Source organism: Maniola jurtina, chromosome 13 (genome assembly GCF_905333055.1).
Source record: "Maniola jurtina chromosome 13, ilManJurt1.1, whole genome shotgun sequence".
Lineage (NCBI taxonomy): Eukaryota > Metazoa > Arthropoda > Insecta > Lepidoptera > Nymphalidae > Maniola > Maniola jurtina.
Window position 1 is genome coordinate 8,493,549 of NC_060041.1, and position 12,939 is coordinate 8,506,487.

At 35.6% G+C, this 12,939-nt stretch overlaps 1 protein-coding gene across 1 annotated transcript in view; it reads left to right on the forward strand.

The window, feature by feature from the left end:
* The first annotated feature begins 11,731 nt into the window (after positions 1–11,731).
* The window catches only part of LOC123871291 (protein spinster homolog 1), a 41,058-nt gene continuing 39,850 nt past the window's right edge, over positions 11,732–12,939 (forward strand). Inside the window, exon 1 of the mRNA XM_045915008.1 lies at positions 11,732–11,962. The gene's annotated coding sequence lies outside the window, so the exon portion shown is untranslated. The remainder of the gene's footprint in view (positions 11,963–12,939) is intronic.

Consider the following 12,939-nt stretch of genomic DNA (forward strand, 5'->3'; position numbering starts at 1 on the left):
TATACCTATACGACTACGTATCATGTATTCTTTTTATATTTCCAATATTTATTATGTTTAATTTCGTCAAGTTTTTATTCAAATGTTACAATAAAACGTAAGGCTAGCTTTATCTAATTAAAGTACAAATCTAGGACTGGATTGGTATTAGGTAAAAAGATAATGTACCTACCAGTTACTAGTAAGTAGGTACCTAATAGCTACTGTGAAATAATAAAATACGGAATAAAGAATAAATAAACAAACGGTTAGGCAATAATACCTACTTTCCTTTGTTTATATTATCAAGGCGGGAATATAATTAACTATACCTGCATAATAAACTATACCTATATACCTACTATACCTAACCTCTCTAACTATACTCTCTCATCTCACTCTAATTACAAATCAAATTAATGTTTGATAGATAGCCATAAGTAAGTAAATCAAACCACCAACGCTTAGGCCACCTACGCGACAGGTCGGCATGGCAAGCGGGGTGGGGACGCCCCGCACACCCGCACAGCCCGCGCGCTAACCCGGTGCGGGATAGCGCGGGTGATATGCGGGCGGCGGGGCTTCTCCCCGCCTCATACCTGGATTGCCATCTCGATCTGTCGCATACTGTAGGTAAATTCGGTTTAGCCGTTTCGAAGATCAGCTGAAACAAACAGATGAAAGAAACTAAGAAAACGCTCAAGTAAGAATACCATTCTATGGTAAATGGAAAGGGTCACGACCCTCAACAATGAGGAATACGCTTCCGAGAGAGATAAGTAGAGATAGATAATATTGTTTACAGATAACATAACGTCTTATTATTTTACAGTTTGTGAGGTAGGTACATTATTTAAGAAAGTAATGATGACACGTGGAATATACTCGTACTTACTTACAATTATCATAATAATGCATATATTATCTGCGAGGTTATAATTAGAGATAACTTGTCAGTTTTTAAGATTACTAAGCAATACTAGAAGTGCGCAATCTATTTATTGCGTTACATAATACCTATATAGGGTACTCAATGTTATTTAGTGGATTGAAAAGTTTGCAGTCTGAATATGAAAATCAGAAGATTTTAAAAATAAATGGTTTTTTGGGTGTATCTCGTTATCACCACCTTTACCAAAGCTTTTGGCGCACTAACGGGTTTTTGGAAGGGTACGTAGGTACCTAGGTACTACGTGTAGGTATTTTGTTGCTTAAATTATGTCAAACTGCAAATATAAGTTTGTAGTCACCTACTAAGTACAAATGTATGGTTTTTCGTATTTTCCCCATTACTTCTGCTATAGAACATTGCTTCCTGTCAAATATCAAGTTATTGGGAAGTAGGTAGGTAGTAGTAGGTTCAGCCGTTCCGAAGATTAGCCCGTTCAAACAGACAGTCACTTCAATTTTATTTATTAGTATTGATATAGATTACTTAATAGAAATAATTTAATAGAAAAATATTGTTATTTCTTATACATATTATACCTAGGTATTGCGTGGAACATTTTATCGTGGTACATAATATACCGGAGTACGTGGTAGACATAGTAGGTAAATAAGTAGGTACATACTAATGATAGTTTAGATTACATTTTGCTTTTTTATTTTAATAAGGCGTTTAAAAAAATCAACAGTGCTTTGTTTTTTTTTAAATTTATGATTATGTTACAGCTATTTCTTAAACATAACGTTCAAAAAGTTTTGCAATAACAATCACATTTAAGTTCAATAGAAAATACTTAAAGAAGCAATATAATCTAGTCTTGTTAGTTTTAGAAAAACCATAAAGTTGAAATCTTGTTGAAATGTACTCCTGCTGCAAAATGAGAGCAATAAATTCCAAACTAATATTAAACAGGTATTTTAGCTTCCTTTGTAATAATAAACTCCATCCAAGCTACTCAATCCTGATGCTGCAGGGGAACGGCCCACCTAAAACTTGAGAACCAAAGATCTTGTTCTTTATCAGCTTTAACTTATCAAAACAGGAAAAATAATGTGAAAAAAAGTTAAAAATTCAATCGAACAAGTTAAATTTTAATTTTTTATTCATTGACTAAAACTTTGGCTCACCCCACGTAGTACTACTACCTACGTAAATATATTATAATATTACCTAATAATAATAATTATCACACCTAGTTTTGGGTATCTCATTTGTTGAGAAAATAATCCCCTACGTACATATATATATTGTTGTTTCCAACACGTAGATATAAAGATTGAAGAATCATCATCATCATTATCAAAAGACACCGCGGTCTTGCGCCGCCTGAATCCAGCGACTCGTTGCGGCTAGTTTCATGTCGTCTGCCCACCTAGTGGGGACTGAGGGGGTCTTCCAACGCAGCGCTTTCCGGTGCGAGGTCGCCATTTGTGCACCTTGGGACCCCAACGTCCAGGGGCGCCGACTCCGTGGGTACTCGGGTGCTCCAGCACCCACGAGAGGTAAATAGTGGGTGCCGAGCACCCACGACTATCTAAAATAATTCTACTAGGTACGGCGCAGCGGTACGAAGTTCACCCAGGTCAGCTAGTAGGCTGATATAAATAACAAAAATATAAGTAGCTAGGTAGGTATGTCAATAAAATGGCTGGAGCACCCACGGGAATTTTAAAAACCCGGCGCCCCTGCCAACGTCTATCGGTTTTTCGAACTATATGCAATGGCCCCTGCCCATTGCTTCTTCAGCTTTGCAACCCGTTGAGCTATGTCGGTTACTCTGGTTCTCCTATTGATCTCATCATTTCTGATTTAATCACATAGAGAAAATCCAAACATAGCTCTCCCTATCACCCGCTGAGATGAGCTTTCTTGTGAGGCCGATAGAGTTTAACGGCCATGGCTCATCATAATATGCTGTCATGTGTGAATAATTCTTAGAATATTTTGTATTATGTCTAAGTATATCTAGACTAGGCATTAGATATAGAAAAAGGTATGTACTACTTAAAAGTCCAGTTTTAAGACCTAGGGCGTTATCAATAAAGTACTTACCTACTTCTTCCGTTTCCTTTTAAACATAGCAGCGATCACGACTCAGATAATTATGGCCTCTGTATCGCCTTGATATATCAACTTAATTGTCTGCTATCACAATATTGTTTCAGTAGGAGACACAATATATTGCGTTCATGCTAATTTCTATATCAGGATATCCGTCACAGAAACAGAAATACCTACTTAGGTATATTAAGATACACGTAATGTGTAAAACAATGTCTTGATTAATACATATCATTAATAATTACCAATAGGTACACATTAATATACATTAACATTATAATTATGTATAAATTATGTTGTGTTAAGTATACGTATTACTTATATATTTGTTTTTGCAAAAGCTGATCCAGCTCCTATTTACTGGATACGTAACCAATAGCCCGCCTTTTAAGTAAACTTGGAAAACTTGTGTCGGTGTCGGCCCGAGAGCCCGAGCCTCCGAGGCCTCTTTTAGAATGGTCAATGGAGCGAGATCTAGCTGCGGCGCTTTCCCTAATATATTAAATAAATACATCTATGCTATAACTCTCCCAAAATAGAACGCAATATTTAAATGTTTCAGCTTTGCGGACCTGACAAATGAGGCACAGGGAACGAGGGTGTTGACACCCAAAATCAAAGCGAATTAGCTTGGAACAAGATGCTTAAAGCTATAATGATGAGAAGAGAAGAACGGGAAAAAGAGAAAAAGAAAAAGACATAAAGACTACGGGGTCAGCGCGAAGTACTATGCAGTTCTGTGCAGTTCAGAAACGAGGAAGGTTATTGTAGTCCGTGTAAGTCGGACTCGCCCTGCCAGCAGGCAGAAGTCCGAAGGAATGTTTCCTCGTCCAGAGAGAAAACCTAGTCGTAAATAAGAGAATTTAAAAACAGGACTGCCCTGTCAAAAAACGAACTAGAAAGTCAAAAAATCATGTTAAAAAAGGTGCCAGTGTCACTTGGGATGATGTAAGGATTTTAACGATACCCCATACCGCGATCCAAATCTGTTCAGAAAGATAGTGGTTTAAAGGAACTCAACCAACCCAACCCTGAAAATATTACACTCCTTTTTTGGGCAGTCTTGTAAAAAATAGAATAGATAGTGCAGCATACTAGGTTGGGTAGACAGTTGAACTTATAAAATGGTAAAAACATGCGGAAGGTGATACGTGAAAGTGATTTAAGTGACCCTGACCTTCGAACCGCGGAGATTTGATTGACAAAATACCTTCGCCCCTTTGATTTTGCCAAATAAATAATTTTTCGTTATATTTTTTATTCAATTTTAATTAGTAGGATAAACCTGAACCTGCCAACTTTTTTGTTACTTTATTGAGTTAATTAGCTGTTAAAATCTAAAAGAAAAATCGCTAATTTTCTTCGCCTTTCTAAAGAATTAATTATGTAGGTAAGTACTTTGAGGGAAAAGTTCGTATCGATTTAACAACATCTGAATTAAAAACAATAAATAAATAAGTCAACCACACCTGAACTTATAATAATAAATAAATAAGCAATAAGTGAGTAGGCTGGTATTTGCAGGACATCAAACCATAAGTGTTTGCCGTTTAGTAAAATTGCTATAAAATTAATTGGTTGCCTTTCATAGTGTTTTAATTATAAAAATCCGATCTAGTAAAAAGTTGAGCAATTTTACAGCCATTTGAGGCGATACATATAGAAATATTCTGATGTACCCAGGTAACCTTTGAGGATTTTATTAGGTACCTACACTAGATGATGCCCGCGATTTCGTCCGCATAGAGTAGGATGTATATAGGGTATTCGTCCGCGTGGGTTTAAGTTTTAAAAATCCCGTTGGACGTTTTTTTTTTATTTTTTTGGGGATAAGACGTATAATACATATTATGTCCATCTCCAGGATGCAAGCTGTCTCTGTACCAAATATGTACCTAGATGATGTCCGCGAATTCCTACACGTGGATTTAGGTATTTTAAGAAAACCGTGGGAACTCTTTGATTTTTAGAAATAAAATAATAGCCTATATAATAGCCTATGTCCGTCTCCGAAATGCAAGCTACTCCTCTACTAGCTTTCGTGAAAATAGGTAAAGGGATGGACAGACAGACAGACACACCAGCTTACAGTAGATGAGTTATTTCCGCTACTGGAACTTGCATCCAATATAGAAACAAAATACATTTAATATAGGGTATGACAGATCTTAATTGCTTGTGACGATATAGATAACAATAAAATGTAATTGTTCGAAAGGCCGTATTGTTATAGCAATCGGAAGTTCTAGTTTCCTATAGTTAGTACCTACCTTTAAAGGTTCTACTGCGCCCTATATGTTTTACTGTGGTCATGTTTAGAGCAATTAAATTTAATTTTACAATAATTGCTTTGCTCTTGTCTGTTGATGACAGAATACAATATCTAAGAGTTAGTTGAGATCGCCGACCGCGACTTTGCAGCGATACACACAGCCGGAAAAAAGTCTCGCCCTACCTAAACAATCAATATTATTTCAGTAAATATGCAGTGTTGAATAAAATTATTTTTTTAACAATAAACAACGCTTTTTTTCTATGAAAATATAAGTAGGTAGAGACCTATATTTTATATATTTTTCTGTGGTGTTTAACTTAAAAAAACTGATCAAAGTGCGAGTCGGACGACACGAAGGATTCCGTAACCATATACAAGAAGTAACACTTTTTAATGTTTATTTGTTATGTGATCACAAATTCATGAATTCCCACTTAAGGACTTATGCTATAATATGACATTGCTACATGTACACATGTTCTAGCTCAACGGGAAGTTGTTTTATCTTGACAGACAGACAGACAAAGAAGTGATCCTATAAGGCTTCCTTATTTTCTGGAGATAAGGTTTATATGTATACAAGTGTAAATTAAAAATTTATAACATCCTCGACAAGTGAAGATTACAGTAACTAGAAAAGAGCTGATAACTTTCAAACGGCTGAACCGATTTTCTTGAATTATAAGAACACTCTCGATCAAGCCACCTTTCAAACAAAAAAAAAAAATTAAAATCGGTTCATTAGTTTAGGTGCTACGATGCCACAGACAGATACACAGATATACAGACTTCAAACTTATAACACCCCTCTTTTTGGGTCGGGGGTTATAAAGGAAAAGCTGACTGACTGATCTATCAACGCACAGCTCAAACTACTGGAAGGATCGGGCTGTTTGGCAAGCAGATAGCTATTAAGACGTAGACATCCTCTAAGAAAGGATTTTTGAAAATTTTATCCCTAAAGGGGTAAAATAGGGATTTGAAATTTATGTCGTCCACGCGGACAAAGTCGCGGGCATAAGATAGTGATAGCATATACAACTAAGTACTTTTTCATAAACCAGTACTGAAATGGATAGATTTAAATTGTGTAGGTGTACTAGGTTTTCCCAATCAACACAATTTTTATAAGGAAAAGGCAAAGTTTGTCGTAGGCTTTAAAAAATTGTTCCCTTCAGTCATTCTTATTGAATTTTTGTCTGCTACTTTTTTGATATTATTTTCTGGTTTAAGTAGTTATATGGAAACCCGCAATTATGTAGACTATAAATGCATTATCCCCTTAAACTATAATATTTGTTATGCCTCGTAAACTGTAATGTATCTACCTGCTGCCTACCTAATTTAAAGTTTCTGGTGTAGTATGGCAAATAATATATTATGCCTAGCAAACAGACCAGTTTAATAAAATGATCTTACAAATAACCATGGAGTAACCTTACGTCTGAGTGTGTTCTTTACGACATTCTACGTTCCTTTAAGGCAGTCTTTCCCAACGTGGGCGATAACGCCCCCTTGTGGGCGCTGCAGGCCTAAAGAGGGGCGGTAAGAGACCCAGAAAAAAAGGGAGCATTGTGTAGGGCTTTGGGGTCGATTTATAATTTCATCTACCTAGCTAGGAAGACTCTTAGACACCGACTGAGCCTCAGCCGGAAGAAGAACTTGACAACCAACGAAGAAATAAAAATCAAGTTCAAAAATGGATATCAAGAATTTTGGCTACAAAAACCGATCCCGCAATTGTACCCTGGATTGTGGTCAATTGTTCAACGATTTTTGATAGCATTCCCATCGTCATATTTGTGTGAACGTGGATTTAGTGCTGTGGCAACGCTGCTTACTAAAAAGAGAAATCGTTTGCGTGTTACCGAACGTGGCGACTTGCAGCTGTTTTTCAGTAAATTGGAACCTGATATCAACAAACTTATTGAACAGCATCAGATTCAACCTTCACATTAGTTTTTATATAAGAATTGATTATGTTTGTTTTATTTTCAATAAAAAATACTCTGTCCGAATACTATAAATTTGCGTTTCAATAATCAGTTATAAGTACTTAGCGGTTTTTAAGTATGTTTAAAAAGGGGGGCGTTAAAAAATAATTTATTCTTAAAGTGGGCAGTAGACAAAAAAAGGTTGGGAACCCCTGCTTTAAGGGGACCCACCTTAAACCTTTCTTTGGTATAGATATCTATGGTATGTCCTCTTAGAAAAAGCAAAATACCATCACTTGAACCTTTAGAGACTTTCATTACCCTATAGATACCAAGTAAGGTTATGAGACCTTTACCAGCGCGGTGTTTTTGCGGCAACTCAGCATTATAACCTTATCTTCTTACTATCTGAAAGAGTTTCGGCTGACCGGAGGTGATTGCTATTTCTAAAAAGCGGAAGTGTAAAAAGTAATTCTTGAATTATTGCCAAAGTAGGGTCGGTTTTTCAAAATTCCCATGTTTTTTGCTGTACGTACAGGGGGTGTAATTACCTACTCTATGAGCAATAGGGGTCGTCTATGACCCCGGGGCGGTAGGCTGACGAGGGGCGGCTCAAACGACTCAGGTGATAGTCTCATTACTCGTCTTGTATTTTATATTATTTCATACGATAAGACAACAAGACGCGGGACAGTTGAGTTGTCGGCTGGCGTGAATGCTGGGGATGTCTGCCAGTTGCTCGTATCGTTTTCGATAGATGTTATTATAGTTCAAATAGACACTAACGAACAATCGCTTTAATTTTGTTATTTTACCGGGTTTTTTATCACCCGGTTATTACCCGGGGTGATTTTTAAAAATCCCACGGGATAGTAAAGATGGTTTTTATTTAAAAGCTTTCAAAATTCCACTTGAAAGAAGCCGGGGCGGGCTATCTACTTAGATCACAATCTGATAATATTTAGAACATTTTGAGGTGGTGCATATGCAAAAAGTACCTATAGTAAAGTACCTCCTATTATTTTATTGCAATGCAACCTAGATTAAAAATAAGACAACCTTCAGAAAAAAAATATTTTCAGTAAATACCTGTTTAACAATTTTCGATCAAATGGCACGAAACTTTTTGTGAAATCAAATTAAAAAAAATAATTGAACTAAACGTCGCGGTAGTTGACTGTCACGTATCTCCATTGATATTGTAAAATTAAATGACAATAAAGAGGAATGAGAAGTCTTCCTTTTAAAAAAACGACTGTATTATATCAACCGAGTACCTACCAGTATTTTTATGTTACGAAAAAATCAGCCAAGTGGGATTCAGACTCGCGCACCGAGGGTTCCGTACTCGGGTAATTTTTCCGCCATTTTGCGCGATAACTCAAAAAAAACTATTATGCATAAATAAAAATTTGTTTTAGAATATACAAGTAAAGCCCTTTCATATGATACCCCACTTGGTATAGTTATCATACTCTGGAAATTGAAACACATTTTAATTTTTTTTAAATGATGTAACCACAAATTCACGGTTTTCAGATTTATTCCTTTACTTGTGCTGTAAGACCTACCTACCTGCCAAATTTCATGATTCTAAGTCAACGGGAAGTACCCTATAGGTTTTCTTGACAGACACGACGGACGGACGGACAGACAGACAGACAGACAAGTGATCCTATAAGGGTTCCGTTTTTCCCTTTGAAAAATGTAGGTAGAGTTCGAAGATCAGAAGTACAATATATCGAAGTAACTTTAACACTGGAATTCATAGTCAAGATAGGGGCTTCTTTAGGAGGCCATTCAGACGACATGGTGCCATATTGCATAAAGGTTGAATATAACACATATCATCTGAATGGTCGCCCGAATTAGCCATTTTCTTGACTTAGAAAATGCTGTTAGAAATAGAAACTTAGAGATAGGTGCAGCGTGCATTGAAGATCCTCGATTGGATAGGTAACCAAATAATGCAAACTTGTGTGTATAATTATCACGGGTACCGAGCTCTTTGCAATACTTTTTTTTTTTATCTTTTAATACTTGTAAGCTCCTATATTATGGCGTCTTGCACATCCCAGGACGGCCTGAAAGGTAGGTTTTAGTCCGTATGTCACCGACACTACCGAGCACGCCTCAGTGAAATCGGGTATTATCAATAAGATATGAAATTCATGAGAATTTCCTCCTACCTAGAGAAGAAAAACTTTAGCAGTGAAAACTTGAGACGGATTGTCGCCATTGTATCGTTTGCTTAATTACGTGTTACTTATCCTTATAATTTCAATAAGCTACCTTCATAATAATAATAATTATTATGCAGCTAATTTGCGTTGAGCATAATAATCAATTGCGCATTTTTTCACCATCTAGGTCTCATTAATATTCACCGAGGACTTTACAAGTTCTGTTATAAAGTAACGTTAATTGTTTAATTGATGGAATAGTTGTAGTTATTGAACAATGTACGCTGCGATAAATGGCCAATTTATTTATTATTAGTTACAATAAAAATTGTTTAGTAGATACGTTATGACTTGCGTGTTTGAAACGTGGGTATCTTACATAAGTCATAATATTGGTATTTGAGATACATGGGGTTCCTCCCATGTATCCGGCGATAATCTAATTTTATCTTTATGCATATTTTTATATGATAGAGGCAAAGCTCGGATTACGGTTAATACTAGAATTTTCCAATAAAAGTCTGGACTGTTCTTTGATACCGAAATTAAAGATTACAATCATTAATTTCGGCTTTGTACCAGAATTCATTTGGTAAATCCTAGGATTTTTTATGTATTTATTTCTTATTATTTATTTTAATAATCAACCATAATGAAATCTGCGTAGATGCCCTAAAACTAGATTTCGCAGATCCAACAATTTTCTACTAAGATGATGCTCGCAAATTCGTCCGCGTAGATTGAGTTTTTTTTAAATCCTATGGAATCACTTTGATTTCCAAGAAGCTTCAAAGAAACCGCTTATAAACTGCGAAAAAAAACTTATTAGATTTTTACATGTACTTAGACAAAATCTTAGTTTAGACTATCACAATCCTGTTGCCAATAAAAATCACCTACACGTTTCACGACATTGGTAGCTTTTTATCGAAGTATCGAAGAAGTAAATTAACATTAAATCTTGACTATAATGATTTGCGTGGTGTATTAATACATACTAACTATAAAACTTATTCTAAGTTGTAAAATAATTATTTATACTGGTCGTTAATCACTTGGAGGCAAGTTGCTGTTTGCTCCTTGAAATAAAGCTTGTAGTAATACCACTTATTAAACAAAAATTTCAGAACTATCACCATCTGCCGTAACTTCGTCCGCATGAGTTTCTTTTTTTTAAAGTCCGGAATTTGATTTTTCCAGGATAAAAAGTAACCCAGGTCCTCCGGGATGCAAGTAACTCTCTCTAACTTTCGTCAAAATCGGTTAAAAAGATAAACTAGCAGACAGACAAACAGATAGGTAGACATAATCATACACTTTAGCACTCGTAATATAATTATGCATTTTCAAATAGAAACTCTTTATATTATTTTTTTATATCGAGACAAGCATACCTAGGTACTTTTCTGATGAAATTCGTAAATCTTTTAGGTATCTTTTTTCATACTTTACGATACCTAGAGCAAAATAAAGAGAAGGCATGGGTATACATTGTACGGCCTACGATTTCTATATTTGCCAAATTTAAAAAACGTAGTCCTCATAATACACTTGGCCAGCGTGTTATAGCTACTATGACCAAACCCCTCATTCTGAGTGGAGAAACGTACTCAGTAGTGTGCTGGTGAAGTGTTGTGATGACGATAATGAGGTTTTGGTTAGGGTCACAGTAGAGGATCACACTAATATTATAAAGGAGAAAGTTTGTGTGTGTGTGTGTGTGTGTGTGTGTGTGTGTGTGTGTGTGTGTGTGTGTGTGCGTGTGTATGTTTGTTACTCCTTCGCGCAAAAACTACTGGACGGATTGGGCTGAAATTTAGAATGGAGATAGATTACCCTGGATTAGCACATAGGCTACTTTTTATCCCGGAAAATTAAAGAGTTCCCACGGGAATTTTAAAAAACCTACATCCACGCGAACGAAGTCGCGGGTATCAGCTAGTACTTAATATAAATTATGTAGAGAAAAAATCAAAATTTAGGATTTGAAGTGGTTTTTAAGAATTGTTATTGTATTTAACTATATTTTTTGAATATTTTGACAATAAAATTATAAAAAAAAGCCAAAAAGTTTTTCTGTTAACGCACAACCTCTGCTGCTGAAGTACTAGGCAGGCCAACTGTCAACAATATACGCAGCGTTCACAGAAACAACATAAAAGCTCTTCTTGAATACAATGAAAAATTCAAGGCAAGACGTAGCAAGGAAAACTTCACATCGCTCAATTTAAATTCTCGGAAAAAGTGCATGAGGGTTGAATAAATTTCTTCACTAGATCTAATTACATTCGATGAACGCAAATTGAAACCTTCAAGGTTTGCAAAACCGACTCCTGAGTTAGTTGTGGACGTGCGGCAGACCTTAAAGCACGCGCAATCAACCTAGTAAATACTATTTAAAGTATTTTAGAGGTTGTATTGCAATAAAAGGACAATTTATTAACTTAGTTGTCAGCTTTTGTTAATCGAAGTTCGAATTTATTGAAGTCGAGATCGACATTTTTAAATTCCGCGCGCTATTTTGGCGGTATTTAGTTGTGTTGCTAGAGGTGGTGATTTTATTGTGACCGGCAGTCTGAGGGTAAGTTTATTAAAATAATTATTTTATGATATAGGTTTATAAATACGTATTAACTTATGAATAAAACTGAATAGATTTTTATTCAATTAAACTTTTACAAATACATACTTTTGAATCGTCACAATAATACAAAATTTAACACTTGCATGATGCAGTTGTTTTATTTAAGTACTTATATTTATTTTTTATTCATATAAAAGATCTTGAAACATAAGTAGTATAACATTTAACAGTTCTGATGTAACGACTTTTCAGCATAATAGGTAAAATAAAAATTATTATTATTAGATACTAGCTGATGCTCGCGACTTCGTCCGCGTGGATTTACGTTTTTCAAAATCCCGCGGGAACCGTTTTTTCGTGATTGTGTAACAAACATCCACATTTATAATGTTACTAAGATTAAGATTATCAGGTAGCGTCTATCCGCGATATTCAAATTTTACTTGGTTTTTTGCAATTTGTAAACTAATACGACAAAGTAGGTTTATGGCATTATACTTAGGTACTAGTACTTGTTTATTACTTAACTTCAATAATTCTACTATCTACTCGCCCAATTTCAACGTTTAGCTTGCAATCTGAAGACGGACGTAATAGGTAACTTTAATCCCAAGAAAACAAAGAGTTACCAAACGACACAGGATTTTTAAATCCACGCAAAGTAGTCGTGGACCAAAGCTTCACTAACTCAAAGGTCGGTGGTCCAAACTCCACCCGTTGCAATATTGTCGTACCCACTCCTAGCACAAGCTTTTCGTTAAGTTGGAGGGAAAAAGCTTTTCGTTTAGTTAGAGGGAAAAGGGGGAATATTAGTCATGATAAACTGGTTAATAATAAAAGCTAGATTTCAATAAAAATAAAAATTACGTAATATAAAGTAACAAAGTAGGTATTATCAGTAGCTATTCTAAGCACCGGAACAAATGACAATAGTAGGAAGTGGGTACAACAATGACTTGTGCGTATAGAAAAGA